General features: G+C 40.3%; 1 protein-coding gene across 2 annotated transcripts in view; it reads right to left on the reverse strand.

Annotated features, from left to right (window-relative positions):
* Window positions 1–15230, reverse strand: part of ELOVL7 (ELOVL fatty acid elongase 7) — a 32155-nt gene extending 16925 nt beyond the window's left edge. The window contains exon 1 of one of the 2 annotated variants that reach the window (XM_071730034.1): window positions 15129–15230. The gene's annotated coding sequence lies outside the window, so the exon portion shown is untranslated. Of the gene's footprint in view, window positions 1–3572; window positions 3810–15128 lie in introns of those variants that run through there. The other variant, XM_071730035.1, reaches the window with a different exon arrangement.
* Window positions 15231–26129: the final 10899 nt, after the last annotated feature.

Genomic DNA, 26129 nt, shown 5'->3' on the forward strand with positions numbered 1-26129 from the left:
ACACCCCCAGCTCCCTCAGCCACTCCTCACAGGACATGTGCTCCAGGCCCTTAATGAGCTTTGTTGCCCTTCTCTGGACATGCTCCAGCACTTCTATGTCCCTCTTACAGTGAGGTGCCCAGAACTGAACACAGTACTCAAGATGTGGCCTCATCAGAGCTGAGTACAGAGGGATTATCACCTCCCTATTCCTGTTAACTCATATACCTCCCTATTCCACCGTTGACTCATATTAAATCGACAATATGAGTCAATTGAGGTGACAAAGAGTTGGTGGAAGAGGTGGCCATTTGTCTAATATAAAGATCTATTTCTTCATGCTGGGAACTCATATGCACATTAAGCATTTGTACAGCCACATAAATATATATGTTTAGTCTACATACCTTCTAATGTACTTACCGAATCAGTACATGGCTACTTTTGCTCTCAATGTTCCACTTTTCACTTACAAAAATACAACTAAAATGCACCCACAGTAAAAAATTTTCTTTTTAAAATGAAGTGTCTAGATTGTAGTAAACTTTTAAAATTAGGAAAGTCACGTTACCGAACAGATTTTCAAAATTAGGTTATTTGAAATGACATATTGTAGGCAATGTCCATAAATATAAAAACTGCAGTCATAGAAGCTCAGTCTGCCCAGCCTGAAAAGTTCTAAAGAACATAGAAGCAGTTCACTGAAGCACATCACATTCAGAAAACAATCACTGAAATCACCTCAAAACCATGTATTGCACTCAATTATCATAAAGAATGAAGTGCTATTTTTCTTCTTTTTCTTTTTTCTTTTTTTTTTTTTTTTATTTTATTTTATTTAAAATGGCTAGGGAAGTAACACCATGCACCTACTTTCAAGCCAGCTGTACAAATATAACTTCTGAAGACACGTTCAAAGAAATGTATCTTCACCATTATAAAAATGGGGTGTAAATGAGGTTAATGATGGGGGGGAAAAAAGGGCTGTGTTAAAAGAGCAAAATAATTTGCTGGCCTCTGGTCTCCTGTGACTCAGCAACAACTGAAAGAACCCACTAACTGGCTGCAGCTGAGTTGAACAATCATGGCAGAACCAATTTCAAGTTGGACCATTACCTTTACTGGAAAGGAAAAGGGTAGATGATAACCAGCCAAAAAATGACACAAATACCATAGCAAACCATATAAGAGTGCTTCACAATGACAAGCAGTAGGTAATGAGTAGTTGGAAGTGCTCAAGTTAGGTTAGCACACAAAACTATTAGTAATTCTTGTAATGGGAATTACTGGTATGCTTCAAACATTCCTTATTTTTAAATGAGAACAAAAAGTTTCTCACATTCCTTTGCTTAACCCACATGAAAGATATTTGCCATTCCTGATGCTCATTTATTCCCCCTACATAGTTTTTAAATATTAAAACAAACATCAAGATTTGCTTTTAAACAGTAATTTTACAGCAAGTGTTTCATGTTGATGGCTACTGAACGAAACAAGCAAACAAAAAAAATTGGCCAAAATGAAACAATCAAACGAAAACAGTCACTCCAGAAAGCAAATTCTAAAACTCAGAGGAATTCAAAACACCAGAAGTTAAGAATTTGCATTAGAGAGCAAAGCTCATTATTAGGAAGTCAGACAAGCTACTTTCACAGGGACTTCTTAGTAAAAGACAATATGACAATACAGTACAAACTTCAACAGGATGATTTCCACCCTAGGCATATTCCAAAACCAAAGGTTATAGACCACCAGTCCCTTGCCTGGCAAGCAGGTATCAGCAGGTGGATGCTTCACCCAGCAGAGCCCACAGAAAAATGGGTAAAGTGTGGTGAAAGACCCAGACAGATCTGATTTCAAAATGAAAACTTAGGAAATTCCAGTACTACTGCCTTAGATATTCAGGCACAATTATGAAACTTTTATGTTTCAGAATCACTTGGAATACTGTTGAAGTTGAGAAGGTAATTAAATCAGAATGTTTCACAGATGGTATCTTTAGCTTAAGCTTGGAAATACCAGCTCTGCCCTTCCTATTTCCCAAGGCTGTGTGCTTACATAATGGCAGTTATTCTAACTACATTACTCCCTCATGCCACACAGAAAACAAATACAAACTGCCTATTAACTTAGATGAATTACTCACCTACATTCTGCAACAAAGTTTTAAACTTCAGCTGGGTGTTGCCTGTTGTTATATATTTCCCTGAGAGGAGTTTCCATCACTTTCTCCATCCTTTATGCCTTCTTTCAGCCACTCAACCCATTTTTTAAAAGATTCACCAAGCAGAGAAGGCAGCAACATCCTGCTTAGCATTAGGTGGCCTTTCCTTTTTTGATAGTATTCCATGTAAACACTGTTCCTGTCAGATGACTGTACAGACAAGTGCTTAACAGAAGGCATGCAACAGACATAACTGTAGAAATTACCAAGTTTTCAGAGATCTATTAAGTAGTTGTTACCTTAATTAAATTTCAAGCTTTGTCTTTGAAGCCAGTGCATTTTAAGACACAAATCCTTAGTCCTTACAGTGTGCCAACAGTATTGGAAACTGTATTGAAACACCTACTTGTAAAATTCCCCACTGGCAGTATTCAATAAGAGACTTCGCTGCATAGTTATTGTTACCAAACTATTCCTACTGAACTTCTTTATTTAATGTTTTGCTTTTTTAGCCAACATCAAATCTCTTAGATACATGAATAAACTAGCCTGTTTGCAGGAGAAGTATTGAAAACACACAATTTCAACCACATTTCAGATTGGCTTTCTGACAAACTAATGGATTTCCCACTGTAATGCTGCATAATATAGACTAATTTGTATTTTCTTCCACACTGGCCTATAAATTACTACAAGAACTGACACTGTAGACTTCACAGCAAGGCTGACCAGTGGCAACAGGTACAGAAAAGCCTTTTGCTATGGGAACTGTTTCAGGTTCTTCATAAGCTACCAGTACACCCCCATTTTGTGCCCAACTCCCAGCCAAAATTATATGGACACTCTCCTGCTCCACACACTCATCTAGCCACCAGTGACTGCTGAATGGAGAAGACCTAGAAAGCAGCTTCACAGCATCACTGTTGACAGGTCTAGTCCTCAGGCAGCTGCAGGATAGATTACAGCAGCTCACTCACCCAACTAAAAGCTAATCTTTTGAGAAAAACGTTTCTTTTTCAGTCAACTTGGACCTCAAAGGCTGAGCAGATTCATGCAAAGGAAACGCATGAACTGGGATGCTCCAAGCAGAGAGAAAGGTAGGAGTAGCAGTTTTGTCATAGATCCCCTTATGCTATCACTGAGATGGTGTAGGGAGGGCACAAGATTGTTGTGTTCAGGTTTGCATGATCATATACAATGATGTTCTAGATCTGTAGTCAATAAGTTCACACACTCAGAATCATGGAAGGCACCTTGGAAGGCACCTTGAAAGATCATTGAGTCCAACTGCACCTCAGCAAGTCAACAGTCTGTTCACAATGGACAAGCCACAACACAAGAAACAAAGCTACAAAAATTACACTGTGCTACAGCAATGCAGAAAAGACCTATTATTGCCAATATCTTCAATATTATATAAATGCATTACCTGGGGTTCCAGTGATGCATGCAAAACTGATCCTAGGGTCCAGTGTTCCACAGCACGTAGAAAGACAGATGAAGTACAAATAATCCCTGCAGCTGTAGCCTGGAAAGAATTTTCTTTTAAAGTCTGAACCCCACTATCAATTTAATTCAAGTATGAGATTCTGGGCAGGCCCCTGAAGAGATTCCCAGTCTTACTTTGGAAGTGAGCATAAGTGTACCTTCCTCAGTTTTTCCTACCCATATATCCAATGCTTCAGAGAAAGGTTTCAGATTGGATATTAGAAAGAATTTTTTCACGGAAAGGGTGATCAGATATTGGAACGGGCTGCCTGGGGAGGTGGTGGACTCGTCGTCCCTGGAGACATTTAAAAAGCGACTCGATATGGCACTCAGTGCCATAGTCTAGTGACTGTGGCGGTAGTTGTTCAAGGGTTGGACTCGATGATCTCTGAGGTCCCTTCCAACCCAGCCTATTCTATGATTCTATGATTCTAAGGTAAAAATACAATGAAAGGAGAAAGCTCCTACAATTTTAACATGTTATGAGTGCTCCCCTGCCTTGGCCAAAAGCTCTTTACTTGAGCGTTTGCAGGTCAGCCATCCTGCATCCAAAGTCTCTACTGTCTATTCCTCTGCTGCAGTGAGCAATCCCTGAGCCCAGCTTCAGAAAGAAGCTCTTCTCGCTAGTTGATTACCCTGGTGCATTATTTGCAATGGATTATTTTAAGTTTCATTCCAGCTCCGTGACACCAGCTCACCAAGACACCTAGCCCTGCCTACACAGTGACACATATTGGAAGTGGTGCATACTGGAAGACAACTTTCACCTATACGTCAAAATAAGACTCTCCTATGATGTAGTTATTTTTATTAATGCAACTCATTTCCTTTAGATAATAACATATCATTACTCTTATCAATCACCTTTGGCAAAGTATTGATTTAGTAATTGGGCCATAAGCAGTTCAGGTTAATCTCCTTACCCAAAGGACATTAACAGATTTTCATTTTTCCTTCTTGTTTAATATGTAACTAAAAAACTTTCTGCAGCACTTCAACTTTTCTTTCAGGATCTAGATCGAATAAATTTTTGGTGACTTGGAACAGGCTTTCACAAATCAGAACCAGGACTAGACAAGAGTAACAAAATCTCATATTTCCAGCAGTGCTACACAATCATGCCAAGTCATTCAGTACTACCAACTCATTCCTTCAGCAGTCAACATCTTTGTAACATACTGAGCTTTCACCTATTCTGGGTTTTTTCTTCTATAGCAGGGACTGTTCTGATAAATACCTAAGAATTATTTACAGCTATTGTGTTTCTGAAGTGCATGCACATTGTTAGTAATCAGGATATAAAACTCTGTATTGAATTAGAGGGGCATTTACACACGCTGTGAAGGCAACACAGTTTGAGATTTTTAACCTGCATAACGTATATTACTTTTAAGACACAAGTTATAGATAAGGTCTAAAAAGGCAGAGAGAGTACAAGTTTTAAGTACTTTGTATGAAATTGATCCAAGATGGCTTATGACATCTATAGCTTGTATATTATAAGATTAAAAAGTAATAAGTCTTGTGGATATATTCACAAAACAGGACTAATGAGATTAAATTTCTTCTCATTGTGGTGATGAAGACTGCTTGTTTTGAGTACACACTGTAGTTATTTGAACTCTTTAGTAAGACACTTCAGCTTTCTACTGGATACCCCTCTTAAGGTGAAGCATGTGGAATGCAAATAAAAGCACCCTCATAACAGTTATTAATATCCTCCGAATATACCTGACAAAGGGCAGATCACAAGCACAGTCTCAGCTAATATTGCCAAGATTTGTCTAGATTTGATGAACCTAAAGCTCTCCCACCTTTTTCTCTGTGATACTATGACCTAAAGTCTGTATCAATTTCCCAGACGACTTTCAACAAGACAAGAGGGCACGGTCTTAAGTGGTGCCAGGGGAAGTTTAAGTTAGATATTAGAAAGAATTTCTTTATAGAGAGGGTGATCAGACATTGGAATGGGCTGCCCAGTGAAGTAGTGGACTCTCCATCCCTGGAGATATTTAAAAAGAGACTGGATATGGCACTCAGTGCCATGGTCTAGCAACCGCAGCGGTGGGTCAAGGGTTGGACTTAATGATCTCTGAGGTCCCTTCCAACCCAGCCAATTCTATGATTCTATGAATTCTATGATTCTATGAAAGACTTTTTTTAAAAAATCTGCACTAAATGTGTTCTTAAAGTGAAGTCTCAGAACATTCCCCCAGCCCAAGGGAGTGTGCTGACAGCATCATTAAAAAAGCTAATGGTCCCAAGTTAAGTCTTGGCACATCAGCTGCTGCTGTGAATGTACTTTTTGAACTGCTCCAGGAAGGCATTCCATTGCCACATCCTAAATCTTTCCAGTTCAGATCTGGTAATTTGTACAGCTGCAGTTGGAGGTTCCAAATCACTAAGAGTATGCAACAAGATATAAAGGCCTTAGGTTTTTTAACTTTTTGTTGGTTTTTAAACCAACATTCTTCGTCATGATGAAAGGTGATAACTAGAAAACATACTCACAAGTATTAGATCCAGGCAACCCATGAAGGCACATTATACTGCTGTTTAAAGACTCAGGCCTCTCAGCCAGAAAAACTAAAGAGCAGTAAGAACATGAATAGACTTCTTACATCTCCTGACCCTCCTGTTTTATCTCCTGCGTCCCAAATAAGATCCACACAAGACAGAGAGAGAGAGAGAGAGAGAGAGAGAGAGAGAGAGAGAGAGAGAGAGAGAGAGAGAGAGAGAGACAGAACGAGAGAGACAGAACGAGAGAGACAGAACGAGAGAGACAGAACGAGAGAGACAGAACGAGAGAGACAGAACGAGAGAGACAGAACGAGAGAGACAGAACGAGAGAGACAGAGAGAGAGAGACAGAGAGAGAGAGACAGAGAGAGAGAAATAATCAGTTTTTACTTGGCCAGAAGTTTTGGGGTAGCACTCAAGATGTCTTGGATGCTGTTCACACTCCTTCACAGTCAATAACTTTCCACAGCAATTTTCCCTTTTGAGATGACTGCAGTGGAAGGTGATCCAGTTTGAGAGAGGTTGGACACATGGTGTGAACAGAAGAATAGGGGCACCTTTGCTTTGACTAAGTACTAACAGCAGTTCCAGACATGTTCTTTTCTACTTGCTCTGCAAGCACCTTTCTAAGGACTATGGAAGTATTTGACTTCAAAAGGGTTTCTGTGAAAGCCCTAGGGGTCAGGACTCAACATCAACAGTATGGAATAGGAACATATATAGCTGCCTTCCAGTGTTAGAGAGAATATCCAGTCAAGGTGACTCAGGGTAGTCAAAGGTCTATGGAGACAAAAGAAAAAGGTTGCTCCAACACCAAAGAAATGTTGTGTGAAACAGTATTGAGATGACAACCTACCTCAAAAATTGACATGAAAACAAAACTCTCCATTACCTAAAACTATTAACTGGCCAGATGAGCAAAAGTGTTTCATAACATATTTCTAAGCCAGATTTCATTACAAAAAATCCAACTTTAAAAATTCATCAGTTCTGCATTCCATTTCCAAGCAATCAACATTCAGGAGTTCGCACAGCACAAAACACAAATTACATGACATAGCTATGGTTTACTTCTTCCAGGTTTAATTAGCTAGACCTTAGTTCCTTTGCTAAGAGGAATTTTCAAAAATCTTTATGACTGTACACTTTCAGGAAGCTCAAGAACAGCATATGAAGTAGCATTACACAGGCTATGAGTTTGCCACAGTAGAGTTTTTTTAAATCAGCTTAAAACACCACCTTCACCAAAGAAGAGAATTAAACATTACATTATTGCGCCAGATTAATCACAAATATATTGTAAGGATTTTCCATCTTCCATCAATATTTTCTACTACTTCAGTATCAGGTAGTTTTTACCACCTTTCCAAGCATTCAGAGACCGCCCAGGCCCACAAGACACCGCTGCAGCTTAAAGTAGTTCAGCTCAGCCAGACAGCATGTAGCAATGCACTTATTTTTTCTCTTCAATCCTGAAAGACTGCCAGATCCAAACAGCTCAAGAAAATTTATCCCATCAACCAAAGTGCATTAGGCAATAGGTATGCCACATCAAAACAACACAGGAGACAATAATACATCCATGCAGAAGATTGGCAAGCAGCAGACTACTTAGCCCTACAGTAACATTCCTGTAAAACAACAGCATACAGTGTCAAGTGTCATACACACAAGTGTCTAATAGTCTAGTCAGCATGCTACAGCAGTAAAAGAGAAGAAAACTGGACAGTGTCCAGTACACATAAAGGCTTATATATAGCTCTGCATTTAAGTTATCAAAAAAAGTCTCAGAAAGCATTTTTCATGTAAAAGTTTCAGTGCTTTGCAGAAGAGGTCAGTGTGTGGTTGACTCTTTGGAGCACTCACCCACAGAGAAAAGGGGGCACATTTTCCATCAGACAGTACAGCAAAGTTGTGAACAAAACTGAAGTGCTGGTTGCCAGTTCAATACTCCAGTTACCGTACAAAACTACCAGGCCACATACCACTGTCTGATCCTAAAGCAACGCTGCAGTCCTCATCACACAAGTTGGTTTCTAAGTGCAGTGGTTTGTCTCCACTCTTTCTCTACTACCACAACTCAGGATGATTTTATTGCTCACACTCAAACGAAGGGATTTGCTTTCACTCACATGCACTGTCTTCCATATACGTTATACAGCTGCAGGTTCAGCCAGCTGACTATATCCAGAAAGTGTGATGCTTCCTACTAACTGACCTCTTGCCACTGCTGTTGGCTCAACAGATGAGTCAAAGGCTATACAATACTCATCATATGTAAAAGCAGCTTCTTTGCTTATCAAAAGTCTATCTAGATTCAATTAAGTTTTGTCCAGTGTTCTGGTACCTTGGATGAAAGCAATCAATGGCATGCAATCACACTTAACAAGAATACGTGTAAAGTCTCTACATGATAAAAACAAAACCACAAAATTGCACCATATCTACAGCTAAATAGGTAGTTTTCCATCCTATATATTTAAACATAGTTCAAATGCAGTATCCAGGCTGTTGAGTTTTGAAATACAGCAGCAGCCTCTTTTCAACTGACCAGACCAGAACGCTGCATGGTCTAGCCCATGTATTTCTGCAACTTCAGATAAGCTCTCCTAATTGATAAAGTGGACCACTTCTGTTTATGAAAAGCAGTTTCAGGATAATCTGAAACTCAGCTGTGCACACCTAAGGAGTTGTTGAAAGGAAGCACAAGGTGCTCTGACAGCTCTGGTGTTTTGCACTGCCTCCTCCCAACCTTTTCCCTTCTCCAAAATGTAACAGTCATGTTCATAGTTAGAAGTTAAAACGAATGGACTTCCTGAATACTAGAGCTATGCAAAAAAAGCTACTTAAAATTTTGCCCTACAGTTTTATCACTTCTTCATGTAAAAACATGAAGCAGAAGAAAACATGAAGCAAAAAAGCAGACTTCTCTGTAACAACCTAACTTGTTACAGGACAAAGGTGCTACAGAAAAAACATTGTTGGCACACTTGTAATAATGCAACTGACCAAAGGAATTAGAATATGTAACAAAAACTCTGAAGAATACATCTTGCAAGTAGTTTTGTAAAATGTTTGTTTTCCAAGTTGACAGTACTCCATTAGGCTCTTGGCTTTTGCACCGTCTGTCTTCTTGTCACATAAGACAAGGATGGACAGTGAGACACTTCCAAAGCGAATTACAATCATTTCATTAAGCTTGTCAGACCCATTCTGTACATTTAAAGTCATAAAAGTAAATCTTTTATTTCAGTACTGAAAAGACAAGCCATGGAACTATGACTACAAAAGTGATTTTAAAAATGTATTTAGTAGAGATATTTCCAACCGTACATCTAAACTACATCTAGGTGATTTTCAGATATTCAGGCAACGCTGCCAGCTCCTACTTCTCTGAACAGACTATAGAAATTTCAATGCTGCCCATCCCCATCTACTTGTAATGCTACATGGTAAACAAATACTGCAGTATTTACTTAACAGAATAAATTAGAACATCTGACCAATAACCCTGCTATTCAAGATTCTTCAGCTGATACTTTTTCATTAGTAACAACAGAAAACACCCCAATGTTTTACCAAGAGAAAACAACGGAAACTGCTGGCTGTAGAGTCCTTACCAAAAAAATCAAATACATTTGACAAATACTGTATTTCAAAATTCAGTTAAACAGAAACACCCTTCTCATCACCTAGGAAAAAAAAAAAATCTTTTCTCCTCCAACAACAGCAATTCTAAACAAAGACATTTGTCCACCCAGTCACTAATACCCATGCACTTTAGTTTTTTAATAAAACAGGCAGAACTCAATTAAAGAAAAACAAAGCTACTTGTCACCTCAAGTAACATTTATGAAAGAAAGGGCACAGCACCAAGATGAATATCTGAAAGTGTACAGAGAATCACTGAATAAGGTTTTGTGACTTTATTTTAAGCCATTCCAGGACTGATGATACAATGCAAATTATATACAAATAAACAAACCAGTCTTTGTGTTTCAGACTTCAGCAAGAGTTGTCTCCTTCTTTGTTACAAAACAAAGAATAAAAGAAATATTTATTCTTAGTAACCTATGTTTTTTCTCAAACATACCCATAACCAGAATGCAGTCACTGGGATAGGAGCATTCTCTTAAATTCCAGACCAGGAGCTGCCTGAAGAAACCTAACAACTTTTTACACAGTACATACTATTCCTTCATGCAGAGTTTTGCAGTGCACCATATGAAGTTACACTCACATTCACACACATTTGGCAAGGTTCTGCTTTAAAAAAAGGGGGGAGGGGAGAGGGGAGAGGGGAGAGGGGAGAGGGGAGAGGGGAGAGGGGAGAGGGGAGAGGGGAGAGGGGAGAGGGGAGAGGGGAGAGGGGAGAGGGGAGAGGGGAGAGGGGAGAGGGGAGAGGGGAGAGGGGAGAGGGGAGAGGGGAGAGGGGAGAGGGGAGAGGTAGTCTGACTCTTTACAGGCCAATTTTGCAATTATAAGAGCACTTTTAATGTTACCAATGTAATTTCAATGAACCTCTCCTCCCATTACTCATACCTGCTCCCACGTCACCCTTGGCTTGTGCTGCAACAACTGCTCTTCTGGCTGCAAAATTAAATAGACTGGAAAACAGATCCAGGAGGGGGATCCAGCCTTGCAAAAAAGAAAAGGATATTTTTAACCCAGGCCACTTTCACATTGTGCTTCAGCACCTGCCCTTACCAAGGGTTACAGCAGCACAGCAGAAAGGTGACACAAGGTCAAAAGCACTCAGGATAAAAAGAAAAGCTGGCGAAGCTATAACATTACCTTAAGTTGGTACCAGGACTGAAGTGGAGATAAAAGTCAGCTTTCATCCTGATGAGTAAGACAGCCCTGACACAGTTAAGAGGGGCAATTTGAATACCATAGTTCCTGTCAAATAAAATGAGTCAAAGTTTTTTACCGTCAATATTTCCTCTCCTCGTAACATCTGTGCCACTCTGCATATGAAGCCCAGAGCTTGCTTTGGGCTGCATAGGCTTTACAAGTAGTTTTTAAGACACACATTTTATGGGTTAGCTCAGGATTTCAAAGTTAAAAATGCTACTGAAATTCAGCTCCTGGCATTCTCATCCAGAATCAAAACAACCAAGATACTTTTCCACCTGTGCTGCTATGAATTTTGTATTCTTCCCACATTATTCAATTTATAAACTACCTGTAGGTCTTCTCTAGCCAACATCTCCAGTGATAAATGTTTGTGTAAACATCACAGGAAAAACTTAAATAGCAAAATGCACACAGAAAAAAAAAAATGTAAGAATCAAGACATACATCAACAAGAAAATGGAAAGCATTTTACTACATAGATTCAGTAAAAAGAGACAAAAATTAAAACAAAAATATTGAACATTTATAGTTCAGTGATCAGCATTAAACACTGAAACCAAAGACAAGTAAAATGAGACACTTGCATTGCTCTGGTGTTTCAAATACTATGTTTTTAATATTATATATTAATATATAAAATATGCTATAAAGTTGATATAAAATGGTAAAAAAATTAATATGTTACAAAAATCCTATACGTCAGCTGAAATGATTTTTTTATGGTTTAGATTAAAACTAAGTATCGGAAGGATAGAACATTTGTTAGCTGCCATACTGCTTGCAACATTTCAATGCCTCTTGCAAACTGAGCACGCGACAACTGGCTACAGAAAATAAAATTCTTGCATGACCTGACTTGCATTTCCTTGCCTTTTAAATAAACTACTCAGGCTTATAAAATGAATTATTTATTTTGTTAATGCTATGTTTTTATTCTAATTTAGGCCGCATTTGCCCTCTGTAGACTAGGTACTGGAGAGAGGTGGCTGGGCAAGCATGTGAGATCTGCTCCCTAGCACTGTACAGCTATGCAGGATGACTACACAACTTTTAAATATCTTTTAAAGTAATCTTAAGTGACCAGAAAGCTCATAAAGTTAAATCTAAAACAACTGTGATACTTTTGTGGCATGTTTTACACCCATTTAAGGGCAACAATCATTCCTGGTGTTTGAATAGCATCTGTTGGAGTTTCCCAGTGCTTAGCTCCTGTCCCTTTCCTTGGGGGCAGCTTCCAAACACAGATCAGCTTTCTCCTAAATATTCAGAAAGGTCTACCAGAACTGCTGTTTGAAGCATCTATAAATTGCAAGAAAGAAAAATTTAGTCAAATCTGTGAATTCTCAAAGTTACTTGGGCAATGGAGAAACAGATAAAACACTGTATGTGTGTGTGTTTGTGTGTGTGTCTGTGTGTCTGTGTGTGTGAAAATCTGTTGTGAGGGACAGAGACATATGGAGATGAATGAAGTATTTCCTTACTTTCAGTCACCAAGTATTTGGGAAGCAGCTTAAAGCTTCAATTCTCTGCTAGCCTGAAATCAAAGTGAATACTGGGCTATAAATTTTTCTTTTTTCTGTTAAGTCACACTGCCTCTGAAAATGGTACCACCTGGTTTATTCATCCTTGCCTAAATGCCATAGCTCTACTACACACATTTTACAAATGGTCCTTAATCCACTTTAGAAAGCAAGTCAGATTAGTTTAATATACACTTGGAGCTAAACTGTCTCATTTCAGTTGGGGCAGTCCAAGGAGATCAGATCAGCCTTCACCAGGAGAAATGCAGCACAGCAGTCCTTGCCGGAAATGTACCTGCTACGGCAGGTAGTAAGGGAGGGATGCTACCTGAAGTCTGGCGAGTTAGATCCAGAATATGACAAGCATAATTTCACAAGCAGCTAATAAAAATCCAGGAAGAGATACCAGCTCCCTTCTGCCTTCTGCACATGAGTATGGGATAGGATAGACATCCCTCACTACACACAAGCGCCCTGTGCCCATCCCAGGCACTGCTATCTGCCCACACCTACAAGAATCTCTGAGTTGAGCAACCCAGCACAAGGAGCGGGCGAGATGAAGACCTAAGATAAGTATTAAAATCAGAAGCAGCAGGCAGAAGTGGATTAATGAGGAAGAGGAGGAGTACAAGTTAGAAGGGGGAAAAAAAAAAAAAAGTTTCCTGCTTTATTGCAGTGGAGTGAAACAAATCCAGGAAGAGCACAGCAGGGGGAGCACACTTGGCAAAGACCGTCAAGTCACATCAAGATACAGAAACAAACCTGATTAGTTCTTCTACTGGTATGGAATTAGCTGATAGGTATTTCATGGCATTCGGTGAGCTTCACAACTAGATAAATCCTATTCGACATGTAATACTTGACTAATGCCATGGCATCTTTCCAAACACATTCCATGAACATTGCTTCCTCTACCATAAGCTTCCTCATTCTACCAGTAAATAAATACTATTTTAACACATTATAATGAAATAACATAAAGCTGCATTATTCCCCACACTTGCAACAGAGTTGCTGCCTAGGAAGGCTTTAAGCCTATGTTTGACTAGGTTTTCCTATTCCAGGTCTTTGTACTTTTTCTTCAAGAAGTTTAAGTAAAGGTGCATTCATTCCTCAGTGAAGAATTTCCAGGGTACATCTGCACTGCCTAACACTGTGCCAATAAGCAGTGCTGATACCTCTACCCAAGGCAGCCTGAATGCTTCCTGGGCAGCACCCCAGATGCAGAGCACCAGATAAGCTGGGCAGCACTCCATTCCCAGGCTGCTCCCAACAACCAGAAAAACTCGTTCAAACTTTTCCCACATGGCAGCACTCAGTACAGACCTACATACAGGCCTGGAAAGGACTGAGTTTAATGGAGTAAGGATGAGGGTGTCCATAAGGAGCAGTAGGGTTTCTGGTTTGTCTGAATAGCAAAGAAATCAGCAAGATTTTATCTACAGTCACACTAGCCTTTTTAAGTATCACACCATTCTTACCTTAGTGGCTGTGATACTGAAAACCCATCCTAAGCATTAATGTACTTAAAATATTTTTACAAAATAAGTGTCAATGCACCTACAATGTTTAAACAACACGCACAACATCCACGGCTGCAAAGGGAAAGTCCAAGACACCAGTTCCTGTGCTCATGGGCTCACTGCTACTGCCAGTACTCAAGGACAGACCTGCCATGTAGGTCTCCGGTGGAGACCTGTCCCCAAGATGGAGGGAGGCAGCAAGCCAGACAGCTGCATTTTCAACTTGCTAGACAACCCCTGACTAGACATCATCCCTCCAGCTCTACATTGTAATATTACCATCTTAAGCACATGGGCCCCACCTCTCCCCAGGCTGCCTCTAACCCTTGCTCCTGCAGAGAAAGATTTCTCCATTACTTGACGCCTGAGACCACCGCTCTCTCCAGGGGAGGTGAGGGAGGAAAAAGGCATTTCAGAAGAATAAAATCCTTGATGCAGCCTTCTGTGCAAGGTGGAAGCGGTCACCACGCTGCATCCTTGGAGTGACCTGTTCTTCAAGACGGGAAGAGCTCAGGGAGCGTGGGGCATAGCCAGAGGGCTTGAAAGGACAGGCATCGCGGGGTGCAGGGCACAGCCAGAGAGTTCGGAGGAACAGGTACAATGGGGTGTGGGGCACATCCAGAAAACTCGGGAGCCAAACAGTGCAAGATGCGAGGTAGAGACAGGGATTTTGGAAGCCCAGGCAGTGGCACACAGCCTGAGGGCTTGTGGTAAGTCACAGTGGGGTGCAGACATCGACCGGGGATGCAGGTACTGCCCACAGTTTTGGGGTGCAGCCAGAGGATGGAGTGAGGAAGGAAGAGGCACAGGCGGGCACAGCCAGGGGGTTGCGGGAGAAGAAACAAGGGAGTTTGGGGGACAAACTTGGAAGGCAGCATCCCGCTGCCTATCCCGCCCCGCAATGACGCGGGAGGGACCCCGCGAAAGGGCGCCCCTTCCCAATACCCCGTCCGCCCCCGCCGCAGGCAGCAGGGGTCACCGGGCTGCAGGCAGAGAGCGCCGGGACAGCCCCATCCCTCCTCTCTCTCCCTCCCCGCAGTTTCCCGCCGAGACCACTCACGCAGCAGCGCGACCTCACCTGTCCGTACGGCCGCCGGGCACCGACTGCTATGCCGGCGGGAGGGAAGGGGAGGTGGCGGCGGCCCGCCCCGCCCAGTCCGGCTCGGCCCGCCCCTTGCCTAGCCCGCCCTGGCTCCTCTGCCGCGGCACCGCCCCCCGCCGTGATGACACCAGCGCCCCGTCGCGGGGCCGCTGCAAGGGTCTTGAGTCATCAGTCGCGGCGCTGCTGCCTCCATCCCTCCCAGGAGTGGGCGCGGGATTTCGGACTCACAAGGAGTGCTGGGCCTGAGCACAGGCGTGTTCCCGCTGTTGTTCCACCTGCTGCGGCGCTGCCGGTCTCTCCGGGAGCCGCTCCACCGCCCTCGCACTTCGCGCTTTCTGCCGGGACGAAGATCCGGGATCGGAGGCGACGAACAATCACCCTGGGAAACACAAGAAAAATGTAGTAATTCCTTGTTTTAAAATACAAAGCACAACTGGTCAGCATTAGGGCATAATCTCACTCCGAAAAGACTGCAATACTCCTGTTTCAGAAGCTATTGAGGATAAAGACACATCCCAATGACTCCCATCTAGAGAGGCATGGGGCACAAAGAAAGGCAATGAGGATTCGTAGCATGTAAACAGGCACTCCCATTTAGTTTGACTGTCACTGTAGTCCATTGAAAGCTATAAATTACAGCTTTTTTAAAAAGCATGCAGATGATAGCCTGAGTCAGAAGACAGGAACAAACAAGGAGCAGGGAGAGGGTATGAAGGCAAATCAAGGACACAAACTCCTTTTTATGATGTGCTGGAACACACAAAATAAATGGACTGTGAGCTGACGTTGTGAAACAAACACTTCTTCGATGTGTAGAAGCAGAAAGAACCACGCACTAAGTGGCTCACGTGACAAGTTTGAGACCACAAGCGGCTGAACCAGCATAGAAACCTTGTTACTGCACAAGAGGGCCACCACTCAGACTTTGACAGCTGCCTTTACTGATGTCCCTCTGCCCATACTGGCACTGGTCACTCTTGAATCAGATCCTGCAAGAGGCACTTCTGTCATCCCTCTAGCCATGCCAACACAGGTTGCTCCTGTGGTCAAGAAGCAAAGAAAGCAAGCTGAGCCCTGTGTTATGAAGACTTAGTAAAGACAGCACCTGGGGGAGAGCTCTGATGAAGATGAAAGATCAAATGCTTTCCAAAAGGATCAGGAAGAAGAGTCCTCTGAAAAAACTGTAGCACCAAGTCCCTCAAAGGTAGCCCTTCCCTCATCACAAGAGAAGGAATCAGAGCCTTGTTACAAATGTGAAAATATTTTAAGAGGACTATAAAGAGGTAGTGGGGGTGGAGAAACATAGCTTGTAACAGATCCTGCAGAAACTCTGCATCAGTAGGATGAAGTTTAGGAGGAGGAGGACCTTGAGCTTTTGGATTTCCTTCATGCTCCTGTCGGAATCATTAGGAAAATGACAGGTGAAGAAATCCTGGGGTTGTTGAAAGTGATCTTAATGAGAACACTGTTAGCTAGAATGGATATGTAGAAATATGTTAATCCTTTGAGCAATACTGCATGTCTCACCTAGAAGGGGAAAAATCACAAAGCAAAATTAAAACACCCCATTCTTCCACCCCTTTAATTGTCAGAAGTTGGAACCTTTAGTACAATTTCTTCATTCAAACCCATTTTTTCTAAGACACCAGACAAAAAAAAAAAAAAAAAATTAATAGACCTTAGGAAACAGCAAACCCCTCCTCAGAGAGAGACCTTAGGAGCCTTAAGACTAATGTCTTGACTTGTCCAGAGTGATGTGACTATGTGGTTCACCAAACAACAAATATTCCTGATGTGTTGTAATATCCGTTTTGACATGCTTGATAGGGCTGTCTTGGCTGAAACAAAATGGGACATTGTGGTGTCAAAAAAAGTAGGTCACCTGTAGACTTAAAATGTAAGGCTATTGTCCTTGATGGAAAAAAATTACAATTACCAGATGCAACCTAAAACATTTGATGGCAACAGTGTTAGCAGCAACAGTTTCTACTTCCCAGTTCGGAACCCCATAAGCAGAGTAAGTGTCCTTGTCTTCCATGAACTTCAGGAGCAAAGGTAATTCGAATCATCAAGCAAGCCTGTGCAGGCTGGGAAAGGACAGAAATAATGGTTGACCTGCTTATGTCGGGTAAATGATTAATATGTACCTGGGAAAGGAAGCTCCAATGAAACAGCTGTGCCCTGCACGCACAAAAAGAGCAGAAACACTCAAGTAGTCAGAGGCATTTATGTTGTAAAGGAGGCAGCTAGCAAAAACTAGGTTTTCTCAGTGAGTAGCACATGAAAGCTGCACATGAGATTTACATGAGAAGTTAAGTAACCTTAAAAGTTCCCTTCATTCACCACCCAATAACAGAGCAAGAGCAAAACAAATGTAGACAGCTCTCTATTCTTTACAAGACACTAAAGACTTAACTTCTGGTCTACACTTAATGAAGAACAGCGTCTACTGCTAAACTACTATCATGACTGGTAAACACTGGAAAACTGCTAAACACTGTTTTTCCTTATTTTGTTGCGTTGCTAGAATCCAAATACATCAGATACTATTTTCTACTGACTAAAGGATGTCTAGACTGTCATTCTGTGATTGAGATCATGGTTTAAGAGTCTTTTAAAGAAAAGTACTCTCTACGACTGTATTTGAAGCCTGAAGGGATGATCAGGAGAATTGCAGGAGCCACCGTGGAGTATACTAACAACAGTGGGAGTTTTTGCTGAAATAGTAGCAGGTGTAAGCCAGCAAAGTACTCATCCCAAAGACACCAACAGATATCTGCACACAAGTCTTGAAGAGATGCAAACACTACCCATATGTTGTATACAAGCCTTTCTAGAGAAGACCTTGTTTTCCTGTACACCTGTACTCATGTTCTTGACTCACAAATGCCAAACCTGTCCCGGGCAGGCTCTGTTGCAAATGGTCTGTATCCCACAGCTATAACAACACAGGTAGTTGATGTGTTTTGCAGCTGGACTGGAGTCAAGAGTCCTCCATGGCCCTTCTCATTTTCCAGCTGGAGCTACTTTTAGTGTTTGCTTACTGCTTATTGCAGGAAAAAAAAATAAATTCTTTTTCTACCTGATCCTCTGAGCCACCCTTTGTGTAGCTGGGGCATTTCTGAACATTTCTCTGCATAGGACTGTTACAGAGAGCCAGTCATGGTTTCTTCTGTAACGCTGGCAGTGACCTTCCAGATTTCCAGGACCAGTTTCCAAACTGAGGAGCAATTCCTCCTCAGGTGTGCATCATCACTTGTGCTATGGTACAACATAAGACGATGACACCTTACTGCTCATATGTCTGTGGATGAAATGACTTATGCAAGGACGTTTCCTTTCTTTCTCTGTTGACGTATACTGCAGGTAACAAACCACACAGAAGTGAGCAGCTGTTGCTGACAAAGATATTCAGACAGGGATTTCCCATATAAACCAACCTATGTAGGAAACAGTATTAAAATCATTACATCTTTACCATGAAAAAATGTTTTACTATTATTCAGATGAGACTGGTGCTAGGCAGGTGCTCCAAAAGTAGGGTGCAAAATGGTTATTACCAAAGTAGAAGCAAAAATATTAACTCTATGAAAAATGTCTTTAGCAGTTTAAAGGGGATGTTTAAGAGATAGTGTCATAGAGTCATTTATATCATAGATATATGATTACATATGTGATACATATGCATTCTATTACACATGTATATATTTTAAATTTTTATATATAATGTGTATAGTGTATAGACATTATAGAGACATAATCACCTATACCATATATATAAATATACATATAATGCATATAGACACACATTATATAATACAGTTTATTATTAACATACTGTGCTTGTCACATGAGAATTGGTAGTAACACAGTTCTTCAGAGTGTAGTCCTTAAACACAGGCTGACTGCAACCCAATCAACACCAGGAAGGAGAAGTAAATCACATGCAAAAAGTGCATTGTAGTCAGCCAAATGAACCCTACTGAATGGAATGATATAACTAAAGCCAAGACACTTGGCCAGCCTATTTCCAAAAAACAACATTTTTTCATTTTAATATGCCCTATCTCTGAAAAGAGTATGTAAAAAAGAGCCAGTTGCAGTGATGTGGTGAATATAATCACCAATTAAAAAATATATAAATGTCAACATTTAAATACTTCTGCAGTGGATAACCATTGAATGAATACTCCAAGTATGTTCCATGTTATTGCAGACAGTGGCTGTTCTGGAGCCCACAGTATCTTACAGCTTTTCACAGCTGTAAACTCTAATTCAGATGCCACCTACCAACTATTTTGATAAAGAAGATTTACAGCTAAATCTTTCATAAGTCAAATTGTAGATGTATGTGTTATTTACAGTGGCAGTAGCAAATGTTTTATTCTGTAGAACCTCACATAGAGGAAGCCAAATGAATGACTAATCTTTTCTGGATACTGGAGTGTTGTGAAGTCTGTTTATTGTACCTGGACCACAACATTATGCTATTATCACAGACTTGACTTATCCATTAACTTGATCCATAAATATGTCTGGAAAAATAAGTCTCTTGTAGAAAGCAGTAATCTAAGACTGCAAAAGCATCCCAACATGAATTATTTTGAAAACAAAAACAAACAAACAAAAACACAATAAAAAAGCATCAATAAAAAGCATCTACAAAGTGAATGCTAACTCTGCAGAATACCTGCATGGTGCTTGATAGGCCAGAAGGGTGCAGAGCTCTAAGAACAGTACCAATAAACTGCTGGTAGAAATGATAGCACTTAAAAATCAGGGTAATCAGCAAGTATTTTCACCTGATTTAAAGTTTGTTTTGTGCTCTTAGAACAAGTAAGTTAATTAGGCAAGCTGAAGACAAAGCAGTACAGCCTAGGAAAACTCTTTGGTGCTATTGAAGACTGACCTGTGCATATCACTGCATGCAGCATGCCACGTCTTACACAACATCTGCAAGGATAAGAGTAAGATCTTCTCTCAGATGTGGGCTTGAGGAGCTGATAGTTTGCATTTTGTCTGAACACAAAAGGGACAGCTTCTTTAACAAAGCAGCATGTGATGGCACAGGGATATGTCAACAGTGATACCTCTTGGATCATTCTCCTATTCCCTCACTAGTGAAAAGGCCAAGTTCTGCTAGTTTGTTACCTGCCATGTTCCCTGAACAGGAGAGTCAGAACACCTGTCAAAGAGTGCTTTCTTCAATATGTCCATTGTCCATGCAAAAGCTCCAAGTAATTTTGCCTGCTCCCTGACACCCTGCTGAGATGAGAATGCATTACAAAGATGGTACATGTGGGTTAAGGAGTGAGAAGAGACCTTCAAACCAGAACCCTTGAGTTGTTCTGTTTGTTTCATGCTGAAAGAGCCAAGGCTGAGAAGATGACTTATCAGGTAGCTGAGTATAACAGTGAGAAAATGACATCTATTGAAACTTCTGAGGAAACCACTGAAAGCCTCTTTTCTCATCTTCAAAATCCAACTTTTTTTTAACTTTTTTTTTTCTGTCTTAGATTTCTTATGCCAACATCGACAAGAATTCCTATGATTCTACTAAACTGCAGAACCTTGCTAACAGCAAAGTAGGCTCTCATTCCTTTCTCTGACAGTCTCTTAGGGGTGAATAAAAACAACTTAGGCATTGTAACGACGAGAAAAGTGAGCTTTACCATTAATTACAAATAATTTACAGCTCATTCAGATATGCCAGTACACATAGTGTGCAAAACTGCAGTAAAGCCATACAAAGAAATTACTTTGCCAAAATTGATTGTTGGTCACACTGCATGTACTTAGCAACACACTGTGGAAACCTTTTATGGATTCTTTCTCTTTTTTTTTCTTTTTATGAAACTTTTCTGCAGGCAAGCTTGGGAAGAAAATCAGGAAAATAAGAGAAACAGATAAGCAAAAGGTAAAGAGGAATTCAGCAATACTTCTGTGAATACATTGCAGCTTTTCTTGGTTTGTGTTCCCTTCTGATTTCAGACAAAGAGGCTGTCTTTGTTCCTGTTCTCCCCGTGACAGTAATGTCATCTGTGCTTCGTACACAGGTCACAGATTAATAAGTTACTTTAAAACTGAAGATAGCCACACATGCTCAGTGAAAAGTAAACCACAGAAATACAGCTTTGTGGCAAACAAGTTTTTCAGTTCACTCAGACAAGGAGTGTTAGGCAAGATATGTTTCAAATGCCTTAAAATAAATACTGTCACTTTCATATTAAGGGCTCCAATAAATTCTGAAGAAACAAACTGATTATGTGTAAACACTTGCTAATTTAGATCAATTTTTAGATTAAATGCTAAGAAGAACAGGCTGGGAATTTCACAAATTTTTAATCTTGTGGCATGACAGAGGAGTCTTTGTAGTTGGTACTGTGTTGTCATGGCTAGGTTACACGCATAAACAGGTTGGTTTTGAAACCGAGACTTTTCACTGGCAAGATAAGACCTGTAAGACAGTGAGCACCTGAACAAGACAACAGCAAGACAACAGGTGCCTTCTCATTGTGATTAAAGATCTCCTTTTAAAGAAGGACACACATTTACCACCACAACAGTTCCTGCAAACATATCTGATCTCCTTTTATTCTTACTAGTTTAAGCATTTGTAGTAACATAACCACAACAAAACCAAAGAACAAGTAATTAAAGCTTCTTTTAGGGCTTAAGTAAACAGTCTTCAGACTGCAAAGCCGAACAATGCTGAGCTTTTCTTAAATGGCAACATAGTAGAAGTGGAGAGGAGTTTACCCTGGGAGATTATTGAACACTTGCTTGGGCTGATTTTGGGCTTGGCATCACCTCCTTTAGAGGTTTTTACAGGCCTGGCTTTATTAGTGCCTCGTGTAAAAAACACTGTGCATCCCTCTGCAGGCCAACACAGGTGCACTTCTGTTGTTGTACTATCATTAATATTCCAGGCAACCATGACAGTATGCCTTAAGAAGACACTACTAACAAACAGTACCTACAGCTGATAAAAATGTGACATGCTTACAGAGAGATGGGCTAAGAAGTAAGATTTTTTTCACAAAGTGCTTCAAATTCCTGTATTGCTACTCAGCGTAAGTGACACAACATTTCAGAACAATGATTTTTTGCATATAAAAAAGCCTTCCTTATGTGTTTTAAGGAGGGGAGAAGAGCTATCAAACAGTGCGACTAGTAAAGATACCAACAGTAATATGACTGAAAAAACCACAATCTGTGTGGAGCATCTGTCGTGAAATCTTAAATGTTCTGTGAAGGACTGCAAGGCTATTATGGAAGAAAGGTGGGTGGAAACCTACAGAAAAAATGAGTGAAAGTTTTAGTCCCTCCCCCAAAAAATCACCATCTTCCTATGATAGGTGAGAAATTAGACTTCTCAGAGACTTTAAATGCAACAGGGTATGTTGCTTCTAGAAGGTATATTCCTGGCCTACATTCCCACTGAGAACACTCTCCCAGGCAGACTCCTGTCATTTTTAATAGCTGCAGCTGGGGACATGTTAGGGAACTGCATGAAATGGAATTATATTTTAAGTTGTGCTTCACAGTAGGTGCTGTTATTTCTTTTTTCCTCTTGTTTCTTTACTGTTGGGGCTGAGAATGCAAGTAGGTCAAGAGTAAAAGGTGTAAGCGGGAATATGGTTTCACAGCAGATGGCAGAGTATTATTTGTCTCTTAGGTGTAGGTGGAAGCTGAAAAAAAATCCTTTTAAATGTACTTGTTTTTTTACCTCCACCCATTTTGACATGTCTTTGCATTCACCCTAGAGTAGCCACAGGCAAAGTAATGAGTTATAAGAACAGCTCACAGAGATTGGCTGAGATTAACGCAATTCTTTACAGCATGTTCAATCTTATTCAAAACCCCCAGTATTGCAAAATAAATAAATAAATAAATAAATAAAAATAAAAAAAATATACAATTCCTGGCTGTTACTGTTCAAAGAATTGGACATTCTTCTGTATTAGTCTATAGCATGTTACCAGGGAATAATACATAAACTGATGTTCTTCAGAGAATTTTTTGGGGCTAAATCTTCGGTGAAATTTGCAAGACATATATTCATGAACCAGTTTTACATCTCAGTACTGTATTCTTTGTGCATTTCACTCCAACAAACACATAAAAGAATGGTCTTTAGACAATGTACATGATGAATTCTGTATTCTTAGAAGCCAATAGCTTATCTTCAAATTTTAACCTCTGGGTAGTAGAAAAATACTAAATGAGGCTGAAAGCTTACTCTGAATGTTTCTCCCCACTCTTTCTTCCTGATAACTGTTATCTTACCCAGACACTTTGGTTGTTTTACTGTATTTATTATGCTCACCTTTTCTACTGAGAGGGACGGTAAGAGGACAGAACGGAAGTTTTAAACTTTTGTCAAGGTTTTCAGAGACATTGCAGGCCTCCCCTTGGCTTAATCTTTGTCTTTATTGCTTATAAAAAGTTCTAAACACATAAAAAAATCTCAATGGCTTATGAATGCAGATGAAATCTCTCTCAGCAGATAATGTGACATAAAGAAAGGACTGCACTACTATTGTATACTATGCTGGTCTAAGATTGTGCAAATCACAGAGAATACAGAAGTAAATCATCTTACATATTATGAGCTAATGTAACAACAACAACAATAAAATTAAATAATTGAGAAAAGTCAACATAATTCCCTTTCTCCTGCTCTCTTTTTGGTGGTCAGTTGATTCTGTTCTTGTCCTGGGATATACAGTCTTTGATTCTGCAAGAAGATCTAGATGCTTCCAAATCACAAAGGATTTTACAATAAAACTAAATACCTCTATTTTTAAAGGCAGAAATTGACATGAATTTGAAATTTACTGAAATTCCTAAAGCCTAAGAAATTTTACAGTCGAGTCTGCTTTTTACTCTTTCTGTAAGAAATTTAGCCCAAATGCTGGAATGGCCTCTGCTATGATTTTATTATGAGGTAAAAACAAGTATTCCAGTATCACTAAAAAGGGACCAATTAAAATGTTGTGTATGAAACTTCTCACTGGCACTGGAAACTTCTTTTGATCACACTGCATAAAGGAGAGGTTGAAATACTAGTTAAGCTTTTAGGGAACTCCAGGTAAAATGGTAAAGTTTTTATTTCAAGCATTTAGCCCACGTTTAGCTACTGAATTCAATGTGAATGTGGGTATCTTTTGGAAAATTCATACCGATGCCATATTACTGAGTTTTCTTACCTGAACACACTACATGTAATAGTAGACTCATAGCTTTGCTTTTCCAACTGCATGGGCACATCCTCTTTAAAAGCCCCCTTCTTTTTTTAATGTGCCCCCACCTGGGCCTTCACACTTTTTCCTATGTGCCCAGGCACGTGTGCAACTTTCCCTTACTCTCTTAAACTCGCCTAGCCATTGAGAATTCACTAGGTAGCTTAATCAAAATCTCCGGTAAATCGTGACAGTAAAAGACAGGTTCTCACACTTGCTTGCTCATTGTTAGAGGGGTTTTTGGTCTCCCCACTCAGACCTACAATATTAGTCCGCTTTTGTATATTTTCCATTAGTATCTGAGCTTGTCTTCTTATCAGCCAGTTAAGCATGAACAAGCTATTTAAGCAATACTAATAGCTGAGTTTCAGGCCAGAGTCAAGTGTGAGTAAAATGCATGCTTTTCTACTGATGCTTTAATGGCTAATCTTTAACAGGCCTTTAGATTAGAGTTCCTAAGGAAACATCTTATATTTCCAGGACACAAAGAAAGGTGAGGAGAGTGGAGATGGTTTCTGTAATATAAAAGGGAGATTTGACAGAAAAACAGGAGAGAAATAACCTGAGTAGACTAAGCAGGGAATTTTCTCTACGAACTCCTTCCATTATGCTGGATTTGTTTTTAAGACTTTGCCAAGGCACAGTAGGATTTTCACGCATGTAAAGTAAAGAAGCAATCCAGTTCTGCAGCAGAGCTTTGGTTCTTGTGACTTGAGGAGAAGTGAGGCAAAGACAATTATAACCATTTTGAACTCTCCACCTAATTGCCAAGGATATCCCTGTGCCTGTTCAGCCTGTCTTTAGCATAAGAGCCACGAGGGGCTCAAGAGCTGAAGATGATGTTTGCTGCTCTAATGCAGCCAGGCAGGAAGAGATGGTAGAGACACAAACAGGGCTCTTTCTGTTGACTGTCCCTTTGTCATCTGTAGTAATGCCTTTGACTTCCTGAATAAGTGATAGCTCTGAATAGGATAATACAGTGTGGATATAGAATAATGCAGAATATCTATATACTTGCAGATTTTTGCACTCCAGCCAAGGAAATCTTCCCTGCTTTGTGCCACATGAGCTCAGATTTTACAAAATTTGGCAGAACGATTGCTTTCCTCAGAGCAGTTTTTAGACAACAGCTTTTAACAAAGCTAAGCATCTCTGTCAAGGCACTGTAATGCAATGTACCTTAGATATCACCTGTATTTCTTGCTTAATTATCCTGTAATAATTTAGAATACATCCATGGATGTAATAAAATACTGTTTTTCTGCTAATGTTAGATTAAGATATACTTCCTGTATTCATGTGTTTAATACACCTGGTTTAGGGCATCCAGTGATGTGAGTCCTGATACAATTAAGGACTTAAGTCTCCAGGACAGTAGAAAGGAAGAAGAGTGGAAGGCCCTGGAAACAGAGCTTTCCCCCTTAGCCCAGTTCTACCTTTATAATGAGCACGAGGTGAGTGGCATGGGACACCCCATAATGGGGTCAGCAGGGGACAGATGCCCTGGCTGGAGCTGCTGCCTGACTCAGGGCCTGTGGGTCTGTCTCACTGAAACCAGGGCAGGAAGGAAAAAGTAAAAAGGGTGGGGTTAGTTTATGCAATAGTTAGTTTATGTTTATAAGAACACAGTTAGTTTATGCAACAATTCACATAACATCAGTTAATGTGGGATACAAATTCATGATCCCCAAAAATTCTATGCTCTAGTGATTAAGCTAGCCAATAAGAATTA

The sequence above is a fragment of the Heliangelus exortis genome, chromosome Z (genome assembly GCF_036169615.1).
Source record: "Heliangelus exortis chromosome Z, bHelExo1.hap1, whole genome shotgun sequence".
Classification (NCBI taxonomy): Eukaryota; Metazoa; Chordata; class Aves; order Apodiformes; family Trochilidae; genus Heliangelus; species Heliangelus exortis.